This window comes from Anarrhichthys ocellatus, unplaced genomic scaffold (genome assembly GCF_004355925.1).
Source record: "Anarrhichthys ocellatus isolate YVR2014 unplaced genomic scaffold, GSC_Weel_1.0 scaffold1, whole genome shotgun sequence".
Classification (NCBI taxonomy): Eukaryota; Metazoa; Chordata; class Actinopteri; order Perciformes; family Anarhichadidae; genus Anarrhichthys; species Anarrhichthys ocellatus.
This window is the reverse complement of record NW_022280031.1, coordinates 1,641,135-1,657,045: the sequence shown is the minus strand read 5'-3', so window position 1 is coordinate 1,657,045 and position 15,911 is coordinate 1,641,135. Positions and strand designations below refer to the sequence as shown.

Below are 15,911 nucleotides of genomic sequence, written 5' to 3'. Positions count from 1 at the left end.
ACACACACACACACACACACACACACACACACACACACACCTGTAGCCTACAAATACAGAAGCAGTTGCATGTGGTATTTTTGCTCTGTCCTGTTTCATTGGTCTCTTTTTAGGATGGTCGTGTTTTTGTGTCGATTTTGAAAAGCTTTAAGACTCTTAGCATGGAGATTCATTCTCGACCCTGGGGTAGACATATCTGGGGTGAATACTCTAAATACAAGTACTAATGCATTCACATTAGTATCCCAATTTTGACTCCGAGAAGTCCTTGAGGTCCTTAAATATTGTGTAGTTTACTGCAGCAGAATGCAAGATTAGCCGTGGACAGACACAGAGATGCACACTCACTCACTCACTCTCAGTCGCTCACATCCACACGTGACTGCATGACCCTCCTGCCGGACATGATCATTTATATTTTGATCTGATTGTGGTGTTTGAAGATTGTTGAGGGATCACAAACAATTACTTATACCATTCATCTTCAACATGGATTTTTTGGGAATCCATCCAATTGTGGTCAAACATTTCCCTTGTTTGTTTCCCTTGTTTGTGCCAGAGGTAAAGTTATGAGTCACCAAAGTCCGTAGGGTTCATCCTCTGAGGAACACAAATGTCTGAACAAAATGTCATGGCGATCCATCCAGTAGTAGTAAAGATATTTTAGTCTGTGTTTATGGCTAAAATAAATTATCATAACAAAGATACTGAATTTATATTATTTTAGAACCATTCAAATGCTTCTGCACCGTCAAACCCAAAATTGCTCATTTATAACTTGTATCTGGTTTCGGTTTTAAAAAACGCATGAGTAGAAATTGCATTTCAATCTGTGAAACTGTGAGCACATTTCTCCTTAAGCTGAGGACTCACTTAATAATGTAAAAGCGAAAGACAAACCCTGCTGCTCGTCCACAGACAGTAAATGTTAGTGGGAATGCTGAGGGAGATTGTAAGGGGAACTGGACATTTGCTGGTTCAGACAGCTGAGTTGTAAACTCATTTGAATGTTTAAGCATGAAGAAGCTCTGGCTCTTCTCGGGGAAAGCCTTGATTGGTGTCTGTGTTCTCTGGTTTCATGAGCCTTTTTTTCATGTTCACAAATGCAAATTAGCTTCAATGGGCATGAAAGAAGAAACTTGATTTATTTCTCCTTTTTTTTGGCTTTAGTGGCCCTCATAAGCATACGAATGCATCTCCGCCTTTCAGTGCGTGCACGTGTGTGTCTGCAGAAGATGCACTAATGTTTAAAACTATGTCATCTGGTAAAATCATCAGAGCACAGTGAAACGCCGCCGGGACCATCACCAACCACAAACTCATCACTTGAAAGAGAGCAACGTCGCATCCAGTTCCTCCTTTAAAAAAACCCACTGAGTCCTTGCCCGAATTACCACCTTCTTTTGGTATTTGCCTCGTTAAAGACGAATACAAGCAAACATGAAAGAGGTTGGGATGAAAAACAAAGACGTACACAGACCCCTCGTCATTCTCTCTGGGCCTCTGGGCTTTAAGTTTATGGCCCGAGTTCCTGCTTTGTAAATAAACACCAAACAGCCGCTGCTCTGCTTTGACTTCACCAAAGGGAATATTTCAGCGTGTGTGCTTAATGAATGTGGATCTCTGCTTGTGCATCTGCATGCGAGTGGAGTTTTGAGACTTTTTTGTTGACCTAATTAATGTTTTAGTTGACGTATGTGTCTATTAGTGTGCTTGAGTGCATGTCAGCATTTTTGGGGCTGCTTTCTGTGTGTGTGGTTTTTCTTGCAACATAATGGAAGTCGTTCCACAGACAGGCACCAAAATAGGTCCTTGTGTATCCAGTCAGAGGACTTGTCATGTTTAACACACCCTGTGCCTGCTTTTCAAAACAACAAATGTTAATAGCAACAATTGCATCTGTCAGCATGCTGTTATAATTAGCATGTATGCTCTTGCTAAGTGATTGTTTTTTGGAACGAAAACGGAAAAGAATTACACAACATTTTTGAAAGAGTTGTCTGCACAACGGGGAGCTCTCAGGGTGAACAACAATGTGTCTGTCATTCATTTTGCAGTGTTACAGCTCAGCTACAGCTGTGAGGAGGAAGACAGGGCCCATTTAATTCAGACAGAGAGGCTGAAGGAGCGTTGAGGGGGGAAGGGAGCAGACACGGGGTTTTTATTTTTACACTCCGTCACATGTCCTCCCTGCCCCTTGTGCCGTAATCGCCTTTCTCTCCTCCAGTGTTGCTGGAGACATGATGAGCAATGAAAACACCCCAACTGCCACCCGATCCAATGATACATAAATGGTATCAGACAGCTTCATCAATGATGACGTGGTTATTTAAAAAAACAAACACAGCAAGGCAGAAAGCAGGATAAACACAAGCATCAACGGTAATAGATCAGGAGGACTTTTAGCACTCAGCTGGGAGATGTTTGATAATATCAGGACAGCAGAGAGTAAGATTTGAAACAAAAATACTACAATGTAAAAATATACTCCATTCTATTTAAAGATTGTACAAAGTACAAATACATCAATTTAATCAGCACACTTAAATATAAAGTAGTAATTCTGCAGAATGGTCCTTTTCATACTGCACTTCATACATAATACTTAACATAAGCAGCATTTAAATGTTTTCGCTTATATAGATGGAACTATTTATTTTCTGATGATAAACATAAACTGATTAATCAATACTACCATTATTACTACTGCAAACTACTACTACTATTACTAATATTAATAATAATAACAATAATCATAGTAATGATAATAATAATACAGCTTTACAAATTTGAATTAGGCCTACTTTACATATTGTTGGGTAGTTCAATATTTATCAATTCATCATACTTACGACTAAAGTGATCTTATGTGCTTTCCACCATTGAGGTTGACAAAGGAAGGGGCCTGCACAGAAAGCACCTGTGTCTGATGTCTAAAGAAAGCAATGTAAAAGTGATTACTTGACTCTGGGGGCAGATGATTTGAGGCATTGAGACCCACGAGAGTCCGACATCAGCGACACAGTGGCGCTCTGTCTGCTGAAAACAAGCTGAATTGTGTTTTTCATGTGGCCCTGAGGAGCAACTGGGCAATAAAAACAGCAGGACAGTCTGTAACACCACGAGCCCCCTAGGGACTGGCTGCCTCCACCAACACACACACACACACACACACACACACACACACACACACACACACACACACACACACATACATACATACATGGGTTTGCAGTGAACACACATAAATATACACATGGTCATGTAGCCTACTTGTCCATTTATGAGGACATACAGCCACGGGCATAAAGTGCTCGCTCCCGCTTCACACAGAAGCAGCTCGGGGAATCTCAAGCCAGGTGAGGCTTGAATATTTATATTTAGCTCACATAAGGATGCAAACAAAATCCTGCTCAAAGTGATGTTTAGGGAAAAGGTCACCTGCGAGGGATTTTGACTTGGAGTGTTTGACCTTTTTAAGATTCCCCCGAGATTCTGAGAAACAGAAATGCCTGTGAGGTGTTTTTGTCAAATAATAAATGTGTTTCATAGTAGCCTGATGTTGCTATTTCATCTGAAAATTATAATCGGAATTCGAACTATTTATGCTTCATGCACCACTCAGCCACTTAGGAATGAACTGGGCGTCGCCTCCAGCTCTTTATCCGGCTCCTTTTATACACCCGAGGTATTTGGTCAAAAAAACGAAGTACTGGAAAGATTAAAACTCTGACCTGATGATGGGGCTCGATGAAAAGTGAAGGGATCGCCAAAGGTATAAACACACACACACACACACACACACACACACACACACACACACACACACATCCCTTTACATTCCCCGTATTTAATTTCAGCTTCAGCTACAAGCAAGAACACAAATGTCCCGACTCATTTTCTTGTGCAAATAGGGCAACATAAGCCTACAGGTTAGAAAAGTGGGCTTGTGACGCAGATGTATATACCAACTGGCAAAAACTGGGAGAGTGTATGAATGAGTAATGCTCTGACATAGGGGATACTACTGTTGTGCCTTTGAGCAAGTCACACAACAGTAAAGCACTATGATGTCGCTGGGCAGCTCTCATTGGCGAATGTGTGTAACTGACCTTAATCTGTCCGGTGGTTTAATGTGATTTCTGTGTCTTTGCAGTTTGTGTGCCTCTGCGGCTCAATGAAGCTCATTTGACTCTCTCGAGCTTGTAGATGATGGATTCACTAATTAGTTGGTTGGTTTGAAAAGTGCCATTGTATTGAATATTGATCGCATGACTCTTTGGTACTCTAATTACATCACTGTCTGGATGTCAGCAAAGGACTCAAGTTTGAAATCAATATTTCTTTGGAACAACAATTTGCGCACAATTTAGTACAGAGGTTCATGATTCACACATGATGAATCCTCATGACTTTGGTGATCCCCTGACTCTTCCACTAGCGCCGCCCTGAGATTGAAATGTGAGGTTTTGAGTGAAATTCACGTTCCCCTCGATCAAGTGGAATAACTTTGGTGAACCTAAACCCTTTTCAGTGGAACTTTTGATTTGTCCAATACTTTATGGCCATATACTGCGTAACTATAATGACATTCTTATCAGCCTCAGCTGTACTTTGTGTTCAGTGCTAATTAGCAAATGTTAGCATACTCACATGCTAAACTAGGATAGTGAACATGTTACGCATTAAACCTGCTAAACGTCCGCATATTTTGTCATTATAAGTATTTTAGCATACTTATGTTAGCATTTATCTCAAAACCCTGCTACACTGCCTCGCTGAGCTGCTAGCATGCTGCAGACTCGTCTGACTAAATGCTTACTGTACTACTGTGCAAGAGATCTAAATGGTTTTAGGCATTTAGGTTAAAATGAGGCTACATTAGGTTTAAAAGTGATGTAATTGTTGTGATGTCTTTATCTTAAACTAAAGTATGTCAGATTCTATTACACAAAACCTTATCAAAAACCTTGTCAGCTGTATGGGAGCCACAGCACAGATGTGAAAGAAAAAGACATCTAGTGTTCATTGGGTCATTGCTACATCACCAACAACGGTTTTGAAAATCCTGTCACTGTGGCAGAGTGTTGGATTCCTTCTCAGAAATGCCAAATGCCTGGATCCAAGTCGAGAGATTCACCCATCTGGGGACCACCGCATGCATTCCAGCTGTGATGACACAGAAAAGGAAGCTGTGACACAGAATAAAAAGCCAGCAGAGATTGTAGCCTAATGGGTTAGTGTTCCAGTAGTGTGCACCGGGAGATGATGTGATGTAAGGCTACACAACAGCGGCTTTCAGCCAGCAGTGTAGCTGTGCCCTAGTCTGCCTTCATATCTCTCAAGCATTGACAGAGTCTCCTTACATATTTATGTGCCAAGGGAAAAGTATTTTGTTGCTCTGAGGAAATAGTAAAAGTCAGCCGATAAATGTTTGATAGCCGCTGCTGTGCTGAACTTTGGGGGTAAAGGGAAGGACAAAGAGCAGAATAGAGGAAGCTGAAGAAAAGACATGGTGGACATTAACGTGACATAAATGGTCTCTGCATACATACACAATAGACAAAATAAGGCTACACATATGACTAAATCTGCATTTTGGGGCTGCGATATTGAAGTTGATCAATAACAAACTCGCCCATTTGTCTGCAGTGAGACTTAGCGTGATGCGTGGTTATAAAGTTATCAGCATTGAATCTTCTTGAAGCAATGTGTTGAAGCTAAGTAGCGTAATATTTTCGCTGCAAGTATTGCCTGAAGGATTGTGCTCTTTACTGATGCCATGTTACATGATTTCTGGGTAATTAAGTCCATCAAACATTCAAAGCTTCATAGTTACATGCTGCTGCAACTTGGGGCTGCAAAAGTGCAAAGTTTCCTTGTGCTTTTATGTGGAGCTTTTCCTAATCTGAATCAAGGGTCTGAATACAGTGTGTTTCATAGACTGCAAAGCCCACTGAGACAAAATTGGGAATTTTAGTCCATATAAATAACCTTGATTTGATTTAAACAATTAACAATATGGGAAACAATTTAGTCACTTGTATTTAAGTATATTTAAGATACATTAATACTTTAAGCAATTTAGATGAAGCTTTTCACATCCTCCATTGAGCTGCATGGCTATTTACTTTGACAGGACATATTATTTTGAATGAACACACATGAGTCTCAAATTACAGGTTGGTCTGAAGCCAATTACCATGTACAATCACCAGAGCTGCAGCTTTTGTAACAGTTTGTGTTTGATTATTTGTGAACTGAGATTGACTTTCTGACAGAGTAGTTGATAAATAGCTGACAGTTAGCTTCACCGGCCAACTTGGACATCCAGAATATTAGACTTTTCCAGGATTTATGACGACCAAAACCCCAAATCCGGATACTATAAGTCAGAGCTGTTTTGGATATACAAGACTAGTGTGACTTTATAATGCTTATCTCAGGCAGAGACGTTTATATTAAGTCCAGTATTTCACTCCAGAAAAAAAGATTTTGACAGTGGAAGTCTGTAACGATGCAGCTCCTCTGGGCAGTTTGACAAAATACAGTTGCTACTGAGTTACCAGAAGGCATTATTACAGCCCAAACCTCCACAAACACTGAGCAACTTTTCAACTTGCAAAGCTGCAGATGATCATTTGTTATGCGGGTTTGACTTTGACTCAGAATGACACAGAAATGCATGACCAGCCAACTTGGAAATCTAAAAAATATTAGACTTTACCATAAGGACATGAATGCAGAATGATAGTTATGCCCCTAAACTCCTAAACTTATCAAATGGCATGAATCACATGTTCGAAACAAAACCTAAAAAAGTCACCATAGATTCATCCAAATGATATCCTTTTGTACGTTTTGCAAACAAATGATAACAAACAATCAGGAAAAACAAAACCTCATTTCAATTGTATGAAGTTGAAGATATTAGTTGCTGTAACTGATAGGTTCTTAATTATATGACAAGCTTTTGCATCCACGCATATGTATTAAAATGTTTAACAGTGTGTTAGAGTTGCAGGAGTACAGTTTTATGATGGTACATGGGCCTGTTGGGGGTCTTCACCAGCTGTATCCTTCTTTTACTTTACTCTCAGTATCACCACACACTGTTTGTTTTTCGGACCAAACCAAAGTGCCCTCTAATCGCCAGACCGCAACCGCTCTGTGCTGTGCAGTGCGTGCCGAGCTTCTCCATGAGGGTTAAAGTGGAAAACCACATCTTTAATTTGGAATATATCTGGGGTAGTTAATCACAGAGCTGAGAGAAGTTGAGGTAAACTGAGGGTCATTCATTACCCTATACTCTGCACACACACACACACACACACACACACACACACACGCACACACACACACATGCATGCATAAACAGATGTCCTACATTTTGCACACATGCATAAATGTATGTAAAAAATAATGTGTGCACTCAAATGTTAAAAGCTTGATTTAGTCTCATTAATTTAATTAGTGTGCATGTAATTTACAGCAGGGTGAGGTTTTATACAGTGACACTCACACACACACTCACTCACACACACACACACACACACACACCCATACACACCCACACACCCACACACCCACACACCCACACTCACACTCACGCTCACACACTCTGCCCTCCACTTCTCATCAGGCTTCCCCAGTGCTGCTGTTCCTCCTCAGGGGCTGTGCTGGATGTCTCATCTCATCCCATCACTCTCCTCTTCCACCTCCTCTCCCTCCTTATAGTAAGACCAAAATAAATTGCAGAGATGCTTCCCTCCTTTCCCTCCCACTCCCATTTCACCTTACACTCCTCATGTAAAAAGGCGATACTTTCTGGTTACTAAAAGTTAATCCACACCTTTCAGCCAATCTGAATTCAGAATTTACAGAGGCCATAGGATACAAAAAACATTTTTAAATGTATTTCTAAAATCCTTGTTCTGTCCCTGGTATTGACTGTTTTCTATTGTATCATTGTGTCATCATAAAATGCATTTTTTTCACTGTAAAATCAACATTACTGTGTTCTCCCTTGTTCTCCATCATTTTTAAAGATGGTTTTGAAGACTTTGTAGGAAAAATCAAAATGGAGATCGACATAAAAAACACAGGTTTTAGTTGGATTCAAACCTGTGACATGATGTAACGGCACCATACAAACCATACAAAGCCTCCGAGCCGAAAATGTTTTCCATTATCAGCATATTCATGAACTTATGGCTTACTTACAGCAGCTCCCCTGACAGACAACATGAAGAACTTTCTATTTTTATTCCATTCATGTCTATTCATCAACATTTGCAGACAAAGATGTCTGCTTCAGCATTAAGCAAAGACATTTTTTATCAAACTTGGCAGCTTCCACTGAGAGGTTCTAATTTGGTACATCGCCATTTGCATGAAAATACTTGGATGTAATAGACCCAGAACTTGACACGGCAGTGCTCACTCGTCGATGTGGAGGAATAGATGTTTCAGAGAGTTAGCAGCAGACTCTACCCGTGACATTTCAGCTGCGACTGTCAGGGTTCATCAGACTGCAGCCGAGACATTTTGTGTGTGTTGTTTTGACTCGAGGCGGCTGTGTTTCCAAGCACAATGGTCTGTCACCGAGACGAAGGAGAGAGGAGATAGTGGGGGAGAAACAGAAAGGACGACTACAGGATGAAATCGAAGGGGGTGGAGATAAAGAAAAAGAGGATGAATTAGAAGAGTAGGGGAGGAGAAAGTAAAAGATGGATGATTCATGAAATGGAGTGGGGGGTGTGTATATTGTAGGTGGGTCAGCTGAAGGGCTTAAGAGCAAGGAGAGGTGAATAATGAAAAAACGAACCCAAAAAAGAGTAGAATATTTTGTCTGAGGGTCCTTTATACAATTGAGCCACCCATTTATTATTTAGCCAGGTAAGAGTTTGAACTTTTAAACTTCGCCTTTATGAATAATTAACCCCACATTTGGCCCTAGAGGGCAGAGTGAATGAATGAACCTGATTTGAAAGGGTTAGAATTTCTGTTGAGTCACAATGAAGGTGAGTTTTATAGTGAACAAATATCTAACCGTCTCTGTCCTTGAACCTAAAAGGTTGATTTTGCTCTAACAGGGTGTCTTGGCTTCTGTTCTCTGTAGTTGTATTTGTAAATAAAAAGCGCTGCGTTCACACAGACACCTTTGGATCTCCAAGGAGTCCATACGTCCGTCCTCTTGCCCCCGTCTTCATCTTTTCCTCAGCCCTCTCTCAGAGGAGAGTCAGTGATGCAGAACCAACGTTCCAGCATGCATGATGAGAAAGACTTTGGATTTTGTGGGCCACACAGTCCTGGGTTAACAGGATGCGGTTGTGATACCAGACAGAATTGGGGCCATGATTAGTGAATCCTTCCCCTTGAGGCCACATGAAGGGTGAGAGAGGAGAGGATGGGAGGAAAAAGCAAAGTAGCATGCAGAATGATGTTTTCCTAGTTCTACACTCTCTGTTGGATATAAATGATGTTCAAATGCAACTACTGCAGACAACTTGAACTCTCGCGCATGACACACTCTTCTTGCTGATACATAAATCAAACGCACCCTCTGCTCTCAAAGCAGCAGTGCCCCGCCCTTTTGTTTTGCTCTGCTACCCTGCTGCAACACACCTGACACACCTGCTGCTGATGGAGCTAACATAAATGTTTGAGATAATGTGGCTGCAGGATAACGTTGTGCAAGAATAACTGTGTTTGCCGCTGACATTCAGCTGCTTGTTTGTGCACCAACTGTTGCCATTTCAATCCAGAAGTAAAGTTTTCCTGTCCTGCCACCTGTGATCACTACTACACATCTCAAAGGTAAAAACCAGCTGCTTGTGCTCACGTGCATGATGCGTGTTGATGTTATCTCAGCTGATGTATGAGGCTGAAAAATGATGTGTTGGTTTCGGTTGGCAGGTAATTGCTGGTCTTCTGTTGCTTGTTTAACAGCATGTGCAGTTTGCTTCAGTATTTTCAGTTTTTTTTTTTTTAATGGGACAGTGAGCTATGATGCTTCCATACTGTTGGTTTTCCATTGGGTGAAATATGAAGAGTCATGTTTATTATGTGCTGGACTGCTGTTGAGTTGTTTTGGGAGGTTTTTCTATACTGTCACATGGTAAACCTGGGCCCCGTTCCTCGTACGTGGTTCAACTATGTCGATCAAATGTCCTATTGGCCATCTTAAATTAACTTGATGATTGAAATTGGGCTATCTTGGTTTCTCAAAGGCTGATCCGCGCTCAAACAATCTCGTTAATTCGAACCAGACTTCAGTAATCAGGATAATTGCGCGTGCCCGTCCTACTTCAAAAGTGGGAAGGTTCGATCACCGAAACCATGATTTTCTAACAGTAGGACATGGAAAATCAACGCAAAGAAAGAGCCTCTTTTTACTCCGCTGAGGAGCAGGAGATGATCATGAACGCATATGAGGATTTCAAGACCATAATCATGGCAAAATTTAACACCGCCACCGCTGCGAGGGCTAGACGAGAAGCATGGCAAAATATCACAGACAAGTTAAATGCGTAAGTGTTGGGAAAATGTAACGGCTAATTTTAAGTGCCTCATCACCCCAATCAATCAGATTATATTTCTTTAAATGTGCCTGCTGGCAGTAGGCTTAATGGAATGCATCATCCAATGAGATCTCAACTCTTTCAGAATAAGTAGATTAAAAAAAAGCCCAAAGAGTATCTAATTGATACGAATTAATATGAGGATATATGTACTGTAGCCTATGCCCTTATGTATCATGTACTGTATATGTGTGTATATATACATGTATGTGTAGATTACCATATAGAACTAGGAGTTTGAATATGTGTGAATCTGTGTATGGGTGGATCAGTATGTATGTAAGTATTATTCATAATCAGAAATTCAGTCAATTGAAGCAGTGACAAGAAATTGTGTGATTCTCTCTATTCTTATCATGAGTCCACCTTAATCATCTTCTACAATAATGATATGCTATGGTGTACATATAATTATGAGTGCTTTCAACCCCCATGCAGTTGCAACCCAGCCATGAAGAGGACATGGGAGCAAGTAGAAACGAAGTACAAAAACGTTATTTTATTTTATTTATTTATTAATTGTAGGGGTCGGCCCACAATGGAGGGCATAGCTGGGGGCAGCTCCTCTGGAGTGGTGGGCAGTACTGGGAGGAGGCCTTATCTCAAAGGTAGGTCCACTTCATTCTATGAGTTTCCTTCATAATTAGTCATTTGGTTAACCATCGTCACATTTTGCAGTGGCTGGACCTTCGGTCACATTGCTGCAGCCACCACCCATAGTGTTGGTCGGAGGAGAGGAGCCCACTGATGTAAGTTGATATTGCTGCATCATTGTGTAATGATTCTATAAATGTTCATTGTGTGTGTCTTTTAAAACCAAAGACAATTTTCCAAAGTTTCTAATAATTCCTAATTCACTAACAGGAGGCCAGTCCAGACGAAGAGGAGACTGTGTCGGCGTTCTCTGGTGATGAGCTAAAAGCAAGTTGTGGAAACTAATACTCCTATCCAACTCACTCCTTGTGAGTGGTATTTTGACTACATCAATGCATGCCTTTAGGCAAATCCTGCTGGACCACGGCCTGATCCGCGGGAGCCTGGCCCCTCTCACTCTGCTGGAACTGGGGATGGGGAGGTGAGTTCTCATTTAATACCCTCACATTGTGAGGGGAGGTCTGAGTTTAGTTGGTATCTGACCACCACACTGAACAAAGTTATGAATGGTTTTCTTGTCTTTTGTTCAGGGTGACCATGAAGATGTGAAGACTCTATACAAGCGGTACTTGCGTACAGAGATTGCATACCGCCAGCTAAAAATGAGGAAGCTCCACAAGGAGATTGCTTTGCTTGATCGGCAGCTGGATGTAAGTGTAACCATGTAAAGCAAAGCTTTGCCTAAAGTATTTGTGAGCTTTGGCATGAATTGTAACTGAACTGAAATTCTTATTTCTTCTGCACCTTCATTTACAGGCTGACAAATAAAGGCTTTCTTCTACAACATGGATCTCTTAAATTATTCTTGAACATGTTCCTCTATTCAGAATCAGAATTATTTTTATTGCCAAGTATACTGTCATATACAGGACATTGACTTTGTGATTTGGGAGCATGGGACATAGACAACCATATAAATGAAACATGCAAACATAAAGAGAAAAACATGGTTTGAGTCCAACATTACCCAAAGTAATCTCAACGCCTAACTAAAATGATGGTGGGCAATTCTGTCCCTTGCAGCCGGTCCGGTCTGCTCATCCAAGTGGACTGGCTCCAGGTCATCCTCAGGATGGTCCATGACAAATGGGACCCTCTCCTTCCTGATTGTAGCCACATTGTGGATCACTGCACATGCCACAGTGATGTCACATGCCCTGTCTGGTGCTACCCGCAGCCCCCGCAGACATGTCAATCTGGCCTTCAGTTGGCCGAAGGTCATTTCAATCCGGGCTCTCGTTCGAGCAAGAGCCCCGTTGAAACGGGCTTGAGGGCCTGGTGCTGGCTCTGCATAGGGGGGTCATGAGGTAGGGCTTGCAGGCATAACTCCTGTCTCCAATTAGGAGTCCATTGTAGTGACCTAGTATATATGTACAATGTTGGATCACCTCTACATAAAATAAGCAATTTCTGAAAGACGTGAGATTTGCTATACCTTGCTCGAAGGTGTGGCACAGTGTAGACTCTCGGAATATTCTGGAGTCGTGGACGGAGCCTGGCCACTTGGCCTCAACATTTGTTATGAGGCAGGTGGAGTCACAGATCATCTAAGATGACTTGCGATCAAGTCATGGGTATTGTACAGTACATGGGTAGCCTACAGCAGGCAATTGCAAGGTCCATGACCCCTATTGTCAAAGACGTATGGTTGTTTTTATAGCAATGTAATTTGAGGAAAATGATGTCATAAGTACCTGCACGTTAATGCTGTGAAAGCCTTTTCGATTGACAAAATCTGCCTCGTTTGGGCCAGAGGGCGATTTGATGGGGATCTGCGTGCAGTCTACTGCGCCAATGACGTTGGGAAACTCTGCATAATAAGCTCCGTAATGAATAGTGACAGGAATGCATTTTAATTAAATGGTGAAATATTGAATAACTCAATTACCTGCAATTCCATAAAAGCCCTCTTTGATTGAATTTACTCGGACATGGCCAGGGAATGTAACGAACACATCCATAAGTTTCTTCAGCGCCAAATAAACTTTACAAACGGCACGGCATGCAGTGACTTTCCCGATGTTTTGCCGCATCGCCGACACTGTACAAAAATGTACCACTCGCAAAAAAGTGCAAGGCTATGCATCCAGTCTGTGAGACAGTCGATGCTCGGCTGCGGCGTGTGGTGTTGTAAATAAATGATTCCTTGTCGGCAGAATTGATGGCGCTCGTATAGGAAGTCATCATGATGTGATAACGGACTTGGCGATGTCGAAGAACTCTCTCCCTATAAAACGCTAATCTAACTAATATCGCTCCTTCATCAATGGGATCTCTGAGGAAGGGAACAGTACATTTTTTTCCCCGGAGTGGCGGCAAGCTTATCCAGCTAACTTCAGTTAGCCTGCGCTGGAGCAGGTTCAAGCTTATGTATGTGTTGCTGATTTTGCCAAACTTGCTTCGTGGAACTGAAAAGCCTGATTTATGCAATCTTATCCTGAAAATGATCCGGCTAACTCAGTTAGCCACGTACGAGGAACGGGGCCCTGGTGTGCAGTAGAAGGTGATATTGTTTATCGGTCGTAGGGAAGTAAAATATCACATAAGCACATTGTTTATTTGCATTCTTATTTTTCTGCAATACTTGCCACATCAGACATTCATGGTCTTATCGCACACAATACTAAGAGTCACCACCACTTTAAATTCTTATGAGAAATAAGATACTACAAAATGAAAGACTCTAAGAAGAAGAAAAAAACACATAGGGCTGATGTAATCTCCACTGCGCCTGTAAAGCTATGTTAGTGCTCTCATTGAATTATGCTGAAAAAGTGCTGACCCTTGGAGTACTGTGTAAGGACAATAAATCCTACCATGACCTTTTCAAGTTAATAATTGTCTGCTGCACACTGCTGCTGTATATCGCGTAGAGTTCTGGGTTTAGATTTATCCATAGATGGTATATTTCTTGCAATTATGTGACTGAACAGTTTTGTTGGGCCACACACGGTCATGAGGCCCATCGATCTATCTCCGTTATCACATACGAGTTTCCTGTGAAAAGTAAACTCCAAAAGACCTTGCAGCACTCTGCTTCAGCCTGGAAATACATTAAGTTTAGCAGTCAACTACAGCCATCTCTCCCACAGTATGCATTTCTCATTTAAAAAAAAAAAAGAGTCTCTTGGCATTGAGCCATGCGTGGAGGAAAATGTGGGGAGACGGCAGGGACAGCTGGGTTTGGTCAAATGTCAGATGGATCAGTTTTTCGATTGGTGTTTTTATAAGTCTGCTTTTTAGTAAGTGTAACGTTTTAATTCAACCTGTCTTTAATCTCTGTCACCTGCGCAGCAATTTTGGCCTCTGCTGCCCAGGGCCTTCAGATGTAAATTAGCTTTTTGGTACAATATATGTATTGTGTATTGTCCTCTGCTACATAAACAATTAATAAATAAGTAAATACATTTATGAGAAAATGGTTGAAAAGAACAAATTCTGAAAACCATATTTAAAAAAGATGTCCCAATATCGGATGAACAAAATGTCAGTTAATGATGACTTATGTTGAGTAACACTATGCAGCATTAAATAACTATCTGTGTGTGTGACAGAACTGGAGATTTGTTTAATCTGGATTAATGATGAAGAAGGGCCCCCATTGGCCCGCAGTTTATGATTTAATGAAAGTGGGGAAGTGGCAGGCCCCCTGGGGTGACTTGTGTGTGTGTGTGTAGGAAGGAAGGAAGAGGAAGAAATGAATAGAGCAAGGGGTGGAGGATGGCGGGTATGTGTGTGTGTGTGTGTGTGTGTGTGTGTGTAGTCTGTCCATTGGTTTTTAAGACAGTGTGAGTGCAAACAGCCACTTCATGGGAGCAACACCCCTCAGAGATAAGACCGGCTGAGTACAAGGCTCAATTATTTACCGTTTGAAAGGTTTAAGAGAATTGGAGGGGATTATTGGAGCTTCATGAAAATTGATGCTTTTCTTGTTGAGAGGGTGGCGAAGTTTAAACGGCGGTTGCTGAGCCATTATCAGGGGTCACCTCTAATTGGAGTGTTGGTCATGTCGGTCGCGGCAGAGTCTTCCCCTCTGACTGAGGCGGCTGCCATTGGGTAGCAGGAAACCAGCTCCTGTTTAATGATGACGAACGATCTGACGCTGATGGAGAGGGGAAACAAAGCCCCATGCTGCGGCTCTGCAGGCACTCTGATCTGAAGCTGCTGCGATGAGATGATCTCCTAAATGATCGCAGAGAAGCAAACAGCGAATGGAACTGTCACTTAACGATGTGTTGTGATGTTATTGGTGTGGGAGGCAGCAGGCGTCATGCTGCTTGTGCTGACAGAAATGGAATGAACAGAAACAAATTAGTCGCCATCTTTTCCTGCGTTGTCACTGCAGCTAATATGAATTTTAGATGGTAGCTGTTTTTATCTTACAAGCATAATAGATTAGTTGTTTAGTCCAGTCAACAGACAAAGACCTAAATATATTCAATTTACAAATCAAATCCCTACATTTGAGAAGTTATAGTTAATCTATTAATCATTTTAGTTCTAGAATTGTATCTCTGAAAAGATGTTTATAATTATTGGTTCGATTTTTTTTACTCCAAGATCCATCATTGATCATGACCCGTCGGCCGACTCAGGCCCTTCTGTGTGGAGTTTGCACGTTCTCGTTTGTGTGGAGTTTGCACGTTCTCTTCTGTGTGGAGTTTGCACGTTCTC

General features: G+C 41.5%; 1 pseudogene; it reads right to left on the bottom strand.

Annotated features, from left to right (window-relative positions):
* Positions 1 to 12,222: 12,222 nt before the first annotated feature.
* LOC116383109 (putative nuclease HARBI1) overlaps positions 12,223 to 15,911 on the bottom strand; it is a 3,751-nt pseudogene continuing 62 nt past the window's right edge.